The following is a 9520-nucleotide window of genomic DNA, read 5'->3' as shown; positions in this document are numbered from 1 at the left end:
TATGAGGCTGTGAAAACATGTATATTACACCAGTATGTATGAAAAAAAACTTGTATTCAGTGTCTTTCATCAAAAGATGCCCAGAAGCCACTTTCAAAAAGAGACAGCAAATACATATATCCATAAAAATCAGTAATAACACCCATAATATCACAACATGTCATATGTAGCATACCAATTATAAATAAAAAATACAACACTGTCATGGACTTTTAACAAAAACTCAATTAAGTGACACATTTTTACACCTGCAGTCGCTGGTCATGTAAAAAACCCACTACAAACAAATTTTAGGAAACATTTTACTCCATGATCATGTTTAAATGGACTGTAGAATATAAAATGTAACAGGAACAGGTGGTATTTCCTACCCGCCTCTGGAACTTAAAGGACCTATGTACAAGATTTAGTGGCATCTATTGGTGAGGCTGCAGATTGCATCCAAATGAATTCCCCTCCTCCTCATCGTCCCCTTCCAAGCATGTAGAAACTCACTAAAGTCCCTCTAAGGTGACGAAAACACAACAATTTTTATTTTCATGTGATTATACACTAATTAAAACATACTTATGAATATTATATCTATTTCTGCCAAGTCCATTCTGCTAGATGCCACTAAATTCTACACACTACACCTTTAATGGAGCTGTCCAGTTTCTGCAGCCAGAGGTTGGATGCAGTATTAAAGGTGACATAATGCTCTGGATGCTAAATTTGATTAATAAGACTTGACATTCTCAGTTTCAGTATATGTAAGGTTCCTTCTAACCATTTCTCTGTATAATTTTCCTGATAGTTATTTAAACAGTAGACAACAGTGTTGCCAATTTCTGCTTTTATGTAATTGGTTGTGTCTTTGGGCAGATTGTGATAATTTGGGCTACTTTGTACCATTTTTGCATTATTCCAATAAATCAGCCCCTCATCTCATGTGAATAACACAACCTTGTAAAAAAAAGTACACCTATGTTGTAGAATCACCATCATTTCACATTATTTTTAAAAGACTTGCCACTTTTGTGGCAGTATTTATAAGGATTTACTCGTAAAATTAATTTTTTCAAGTATTTTTACGAACACAACCTTGTAAGAATACATTCATGTTGTATGAGCACAAGTGTTGACCCAATATATAACAGAAAGCCTTGCTTTTTTCATTATGAAATTTGAATGTAAAATTAATTTCTTGGTGTGTTTTCACAAACAAAACCTTGTAACATTACAGTCATGGTGTAGTATAACAAGTATTTACCCTTTTACAAAGAAATATTGACTGTTTTGGAAAATCATGGAGTTTAATTGTAAATTGATTGCAGAAAATGTTAAAACAGCCATTAACCGTACATTTACAGACACTCGACAATATTATTCAAACGTGAAATGTGTGTAAAATTATGTGAAATTGTATGTAAATTTAATATTTTTTCCACTGCCCTTATGCCGTATTTCACATGGCACCCATCCTATGTCACCATATACTGCAGGTTTGGGACCATTTAATGCACATCCACAAAACAACACATACTAGTTTTATTTTGCAAGTGTATCACTTTGAGTTCTATGGTGAACAACCTGAACACAGAACACTGAGACTTGGCAAAGAGCTTTCAAAGCATTAGGAAATAATTTTTGCAATAACACCAGGTTTTAGCCTGAAACTGAGAAGGCTGTGGTTTATACAATCAAAAGCTTTCTCGAATTTTATTAAAGAAACTAAAATATATCCATTGTCCACCCATCCAGACTTTCTTGGACTGCTTACATTTTCCACACCCTGTGCTGCCTGTTAGTTATTAAGGTTTTTAGGTTGATTCTGCATTTTGATAGCGACATCCATATGTTATGTATCAAAGTAGAAGAATGGAAGACATTCAGTGAGCACTCCTCCTGTGTGCTTGAGTTAAATACTCTATAATCTTAACATCTATTAGGTTCATAATAATGTAAAATGAGTTCCATATGCTCAGAATTTGCTTACAGTTTATAATTACACCAGTGATATACAGTTACAGCTTTTTGCATATATTAAGTTATTTTTTTCCACGAAATAATGGAAAATAAACTTTCAATTGCTCACACAAGCTAGATATTCTGCTGTGTGAATTTTGATTGGTGTGGTGTTCACATTTTTTTCCATAGAAATTATACAAGCTTGAAGCTTTTTATAAAGCTGTTGTCGTGGGAAAAGGCTGTAACCCTAATTTTAATTATTTCCTTATCTTAACCTTTAGTTTCCTTTAATTGAGTACACGTTCCTCTAAAAGGTACACTTATTCTTTGGGCTTTTTTTGGGGCTTATGAAACCCAAATGAAACCCTTTCAAAACCAAATTGAACCGTGTCAAAGATTGGTGCCAAGCTAAAAACAAGTTCCTGCATTCAGCAGAGCAATATGCAAATGCACAGCTATACATTATGGTAAATGCTGAGTGGGAAGCGACAGACAACAAAGACATTTACAACATCATTATGTGAGTTTTTTCCCAGACAGGCAGACTTTAACCAAAGTCAATGTAAGGCAATTAAATGTAGGACGGAACTACCAACTCAAAGACATTATTTGACTTCGTCTAGCCATAAAGGCAGAAAGCTATATAGACCTTCAGCTATACAAACAGATAAAAGTGTTTGTCTGCCAATCATGTGTGGACAGACAGGTGGTTGCTGTGAGTAACTGGGAAACGTAAGAAGGCATCATGGGGAGTGATAATAGAGTTTTCCCTTTAGCAATACAGTACTCATGGTCTCACAGGGCAGCACAAAAAGGTCAAAAGCAGAGTGAGGAGGGTAATTGGAGTCGTAGGGTGCTTTTATGTTGTACTGGATAATTATATTTTGTGCTTAAGAATGCAAACAAAAAGCCAGTGATTGACTGAAACTTTGAGTGCACATTATAGTTTCCTCTTTGTGAGGAAACACTGTCTGCCTCAGAGAGCATGAATGTATCACAGCTGGTGACAGTGTGTGAGATTTAGTGCCCTCCATGCCTGGAAGGAACCCATCCTGAGCCTGGTTTACCAGGATTATTCACTGGTGCTGCTGGTCTGGTCCACTGGGGAAAAGGGGTTTGTTTTATGTGAAGAGCACTAAGCCTGGGATTTGTCTGCTTTGTTCCCAGTGGGCTCACTGGGTCTTGAGGAGGACACTCGAAGTTATAGATGGAGCCTAAAGCTTTCCATCCTTGGAAGGAATTGAGGCAGGGGAGGAGACTTGGATGGTGAATAATCCTGTTAACCATTTAATCACCCTCAAATTAGAAACACACAGGAACTTTGAAAGCCCAGCAGTTTTATGTGGATGTACAGATCACATACACAAGTCAGGAGGATTTTATTTTATCTCTTTCCGTGCAGGTGTGAGCTGCTGTGCACTGACAATGTGTGCTTCCATCCAGCTGCACAATTCATGACCAGAGTTAAGGGTCTCATATCCTCTGGGGCAACCCACATTAACAAATAACTTACATGTGGACTTGGAAGTGGTCTTAGTCTTTATCAGATATTTGTTTTGTTTATCAAAATCAAAATATAGTAGTTTAGTTGGATGTAACTCAGAAATTATGTTTTTCTCTTCTTATAACAACGCTCTTGGTGCTAAAGGCATTAATATGTGTTAAACAAAGTACTTTGCACGCTTTATCTGACATTGGAATTGGGACTGCAATGTCCGACAGTTCCAATACTGACAAACCACTTGCCCACTTCCTGCAGCGATTTGCCAGATGTGCAGATGTGAGACAGGAAGAAAAGATTTGAACTGCTCTCTCAAGTTCTTTTAAATTTCTTAACACGATGCGCCACTGTTCCTATTTGATTCATCACATCTTGCTCCTCTCTGTAACAGCAGGGTTTTCGCTCCAACTTCAGGTGTGGCCACACTTTTGCCTTTGGACAAGTTTGGAAGAAACTTTCCACAAGCATCATTTGAAGCATATCGAACCCTTAAAGAAACATTAATAAAAAATCTAGTGCTGAAAACTTCCCTGAGTCTTGTCATCACTATGAGTTTAAGTCATTGCAACCTCTGTAAAAGCACAACGTGTTGTTTTTACTGTTTGTTTTTTGTGCAAATTAAACAAATTAGATAGAATGTGTTCATTAGTGAGTTTCAGATGGATTTGTTGAGCAGAGCTTGTTCCTGCCTCCAGTCTTGATAAGCTAAACCAACCAGCTGCTGCCTGTAGCCTTATATTTAATGTACAGACATGAGAGTGGTATCAATCTTCTCATCTAACACTCAGCAAGACAAGCATACTTCTCAAAATGTCAAAATATTCCTTTAGGTTCAATCCCTACAACCATGTGATGCATTATTTTCTTTTATTCTGTTATTATTTATCTACACAGTATGCTATATATTTATGATCCAGTTTTATGCGTTGATGAGCTAAAGTTAAAGTTCAACTCTATTCTATTCTCTTGATTTTAAACCTTTATAACAATTCTGTAAAAATGCATGACAGGCTGCAGAACAGCATCCCTGGAGCTGGTAGCCTTCACTGAAATGCTTAAGGACACTTCAGTAAGGCAGATCCTTGCTTACATTGGGTTTAAACATGGTTATTCTCATCCACCTAACCACAAGGCTGCCTCTTGGTCTGACCTCTACCTCCATTTTTGTTGTAATTTATCTAGATAAAAGTGTCAGCACCTATATTCTATAAAAGGGCTTAGAATTTGTCTTATTAAGTTAGTCATCTGAGTGCTTTGACACTGCACAACACAGAAAGAAAGGCAAGAGTGAGTAATCCAAATCAGATTAGTCGGTGATTCATTCTGTAATCACAGCCTCCAAACTCACATTTTTTCGGACCAACGGATATTGGCATCCAGGGACTAGAGGCCATAATCACAGGGGATAGATCTGCACCAAGCAGTGGGCCAACTCAGAGATATTTCATTACTGATCCAGTAAACATCATTCACTGGGAGTGTGTGTATGTGTGTATGTGTGTGTACGAATGTGTGTGTGTGTGTGTGTGCGGCTGATGGGTAACATTGGTTCCAGCCTGTTTCCCATTTCCCCTCAATCAGAGAAACCTCTCGTCCAATTTCACCCTCCCTGTCCTTCCACCCCCATTCTCAGCTAATTAGGGTTCCAGATCACTGCCACATGCATTTGGGCCAACAGCACTGTGTGTGTGTGAGTGTGTGTGTTTGTAAGAGTGTGTGCACATATGTATATTTATGTCCATCTCAAGGGGTCAAGGAGATGTTCCTTGCCTCACCAACTATTAAAAGACTGACCCCAGATTTCGTATCAGATTACCAGATTGCCAAATGTTTTCCATATGGTCTCTCCATATCAATCCAGGCAGCCTGGGCTGATGTTTTGGCCTGGCCCCAGTCCTCCTGCTCTCACCCAACTCCAGAAACACAATGATATATAGCACACAAGCAGATGCCTGGTAATGTTTTTCAGACATTTCCCTTAGATTTGTAACGCTGACTGTAGCTTGTTCGCCTTCAGCCTAGCTACCAATTTGCTTGCCTCAAAAATATTTTGAGGTTCTTGGTTGATTTATCGTTCTGCTATAGAAGAAGAAATATCAGGGTGAAATCACGGGTTCCAGTGGTTGGATGCTTATTATATAAAACCAGTGGCCCATATGCAAATAACCTCTTGGCGACCATCAGTTTAGCCAAAAACAAAATGTGCTGAAATTATTTGGAATTGGACTGGGGAAGCTGCGTGTGTCGAAATGTTCTGTATGTCCATTACATCAGAGTTTTATACCTGTAATTTATTCTAAATAAAAAAAATGATGTAACTGTTTTTGTTACTTAAATGATAATACCAGTGTGTGAGCAAGTTTGTGCTATATAACTACAAATTATATAAAGTTTACATTTTAGTTGACTATTTTAAAATGCATGCTACAGTATATATTTATCATTTATCCCACCCATCCAGGCAACCACTGGATTCCAGGAATTTCTGTACGGTTTGAGTTGCATAATTCATAACAGTGAACTTCTTTGCTTTTTGTCAGTTTTACATTATCATTGCAGTGCAGATTAGGTTGAAAATCTGCACTACAAAAAAAAAAAAAGTTTGCTGTGATGCATTACTTAATTCAAGCAAGTTTTAAAAGTCTGCTAATACATGTTCATACTATGTAGTAAATGGAAATCATTGGATGCTTGGAACAGACACCGAATAAATTCAAATTTTTAATTTGATTTTTTAATTAATTTAACACAACGGCATGGTTTGCAAAAATCTCAAGTCAGTTGTGATGGAAAGTGCCTATACAGCAGGCACTTTGTAGTAAATTAGTAAATAAACTAAAACATGCAAAAGCACTGGTCCTGTAATAATACATTATGATAACAGATACTTTAAATTAGTTGAGTGACATGGAGAAAGGACATTTAAACAAGACTACTGTAAGTCTACAGCCATGCAAGTGGCTCTGTGAAGCTATAGGCACAGTGGTGATCTGAGCTAAATGCTAACATCAGCATGCTAACGTGCCCACATTGACAATGCTAACAGGCTGATGTTCAGCAGGTAGGATGTTGACTATGTTTACCGTCTTAGTTTAGTATGTTAGCATGCTAACATTTGCTAATTAGCACTAAACACAAAACCGAGGCTGGTGGGAATGTCACTGTTTTTAAAGCTTTTGGTCATAAAGCAAAGTATTGGAAAAATGAAATTTTAACCTGGCAATGGCACTAGAGGAAATGTTAAGGGTCCACCAAAGTGGTTACAATTCATCTTGAGGTGGACGTGAATGTGTGTACCAAATTTCATGGCAATCCGTCTAATAGTTATTGAGACCTTTCACACAAAACCTCAAATGTCAACCTTGTGATGACGTTAGAGGAAAAACCAAGGGATTGCCAAAGTCAGCAGGCTTCATCCACTGAGAATGATGTGTGTCTGTGCCAAATTTCATGGCAATCAATCCACAGCAGTAGATGTTGAAATATTTCAAAAGACTACTGAGCAATTTGACCAGTGGACGGCACTACTGGAAACATCTAAGCTTCACCAAAGTCAGTAGGATTTATCCTCTGAGGACCATGAATGTCTGTATAAATGTCATGGCAATCCATCAGATAGATGTAGAGATATTTAAGTCTGGAACCAGCAGGGGTGCACTGACCAACAGGCCAGAGGTTTTAAAGTTCTGTATACTTTTGTGCAAAATTACATGTGGATTTATTAGGTGTTTGCTTATTTAAATGCATACCCATGTACATCGATGATCCTATCTGTACCTCTGCATGTGTCAGGCTTACTGTCCTTGAAAGAAACTGAACAGACTGCACTGCACACACTAATCATTCAGTAAAGGAAAATCTCCCCTGCCGTCTCTCCCACCCACTCGGTCCCCCAGCCAGTCTCCTCTGTGGGTTTTGTCGGCCTCACGGCAAACAACCCCCGCTATAAATCACACAGTGTTAGCAGCATGGTCAGCAACAAGCACAGCGTGGAGCATTATTACTAACTGTGCAGCCACTTATGGTAAATTTCACTGCTATTTAAAGGTGGGATGGGGGTATTTAGGAGGATGAAGTGTGTGCATACTGTATATGTGTGTATGTGAAACCGTGTGAAAAGGTGAGGGGTTCAAATTTTAGTGTTGCTCCACATAGATGTAGTTTTAGACAACTGGAAAAGTACAGTAAGTACAGATTGAAATGTAGTGTCTACTGTCTACAAAATGTTGTTATTTTACAACACATAATGGGCTGCAGTAAAACATAATCTATGATGAGACTAATAACATTTTGCATCTGTGAAGCACATTATTTTATATTATTATACATTTTGTGGTGAATTATCCTGCTTGGTAGCTCACGCACAGGAAAAGTTCGCCATTCTGGAAAATGCCCTTCACTTTCTTGCCAAGAGTTCCCCGCTGTTTCCAGTCTTTTTGTGCTAAGCAAACTAAGCGAGAGCTGGCTCCAGCTTCATATTTACCGTACAGACACTGGTCATGAACGGGCCCAGAGTCAGTGACAAGAAACGGAATCACACATGAATAAAGTTTCTAAAAGTGACATTTATGTTAACTTAAGCTAAAATAAAATAATTGTGGGTTGTATTAGTAGTAGATTATCTACTGATAAAGATCATGTGATGTGATCAAAAGCACCAGAGCAGCTACTAAATGAACCTTAAAATAAAAGTCTTTTGTCAACAACTTATGCATTGTTTATTCATTTTGTAGGGAAATACCCTTTTTAAATGGTTTTAGATGTGTTGAAAAAATGATGACGCAGTTACGCCAACTGTTCAAAAATAAATGCACATTGTATAGCCAATCTGGACTGCACATCTCCCATGACTATTATTGCGTCTTTTAACTATTATTTATGCTCTATGAAACTCTGGAAGCTGTCAGTATGCTGCAACAGGAATACAAGATAATCTTTTTTTGCATTGTTTATTCATTTTGTAGGGAAATACCCTTTTTAAATGGTTTTACATGTGTTGAAAAATGATGACGCAGTTACACCAACTGTTCAAAAAATAAATGCACATTGTATAGCCAATCTGGACTGCACATCTCCCATGACTATTATTGCGTCTTTTAACTATTATTTATGCTGTATGAAACTCTGGAAGCTGTCAGTATGCTGCAACAGGAATACAATATAATCTTTTTTTTATTGCTCTGGTTGCATTAAAAATATCTTCTTTCTAGCAGATAGACACTGTAATCACAGATTTCCAAAACTGAGTGGCCTGGATGTCTTCTGGCAGCTCTCTCTGCCAGACAAAGGGGAAGACAAAGTGCAAAAAAACTTGTAGCTCACTGATTGGGTGGGGTCTGTCTGATTTATCATCCCTGCAACAAGCCAGAACTGTTCTGTTGGGTCAGGAACACAACCCAACCCCGTCTGATTGTTCCCAAACTGCAGGTGTGGTTCTGGTCCAATCCCACTGGTCTGTTTTTTAAAATAATTGTTTAACCTTTATTTAACCAGGACATTAAATTAAGAACTAATTACATATAATGGTAGTCTAACAAGAAGAAAAATTACTCCTGCTGGAGGATTTAGGAAAAGGGGACAACGAAAATAGTTAAAAGAATAACAGTTTGTAGAGAAAGTCTGAAACTGAGCAGACACATTTGGACATTCAGACAGAAAAAGAATAACACCATCCACAAAGATTCTGTGAAATAAAATGAAAGACATGACAGTACAACACATGTGTGCATGGAAATGTCTTCAATAGACTGTTTAAAAGATGGGAACGGGGCGAAATCGTCCATTTTGGTCTTTATGATATTTTTGAAACTCACTGCAGTCACTGAAAGCAGCGAACTGGAATGAAAAGTGACCAAAGGGAGTTTTTAACTGTGTGGAACTTTGGCAGGATGGGACAGAAAAACCTATTACCGTGTGTTCTGTATTTTAGTGCTTTGGGACACAGATATTAATGACAAAATGCCTTTTTGTTTCATCCGTATTCCGTGTTCCTGCTGCTTTTTCCACTGAGGCAGAAAGACCTTCAGTTAAATGAGCCATCACGTTATTATCATAAGTGCAGTTATAGTT

This window comes from Thunnus thynnus, chromosome 3 (assembly GCF_963924715.1).
Source record: "Thunnus thynnus chromosome 3, fThuThy2.1, whole genome shotgun sequence".
Taxonomy (NCBI): domain Eukaryota; kingdom Metazoa; phylum Chordata; class Actinopteri; order Scombriformes; family Scombridae; genus Thunnus; species Thunnus thynnus.
This window is presented reverse-complemented; position numbering follows the sequence as displayed.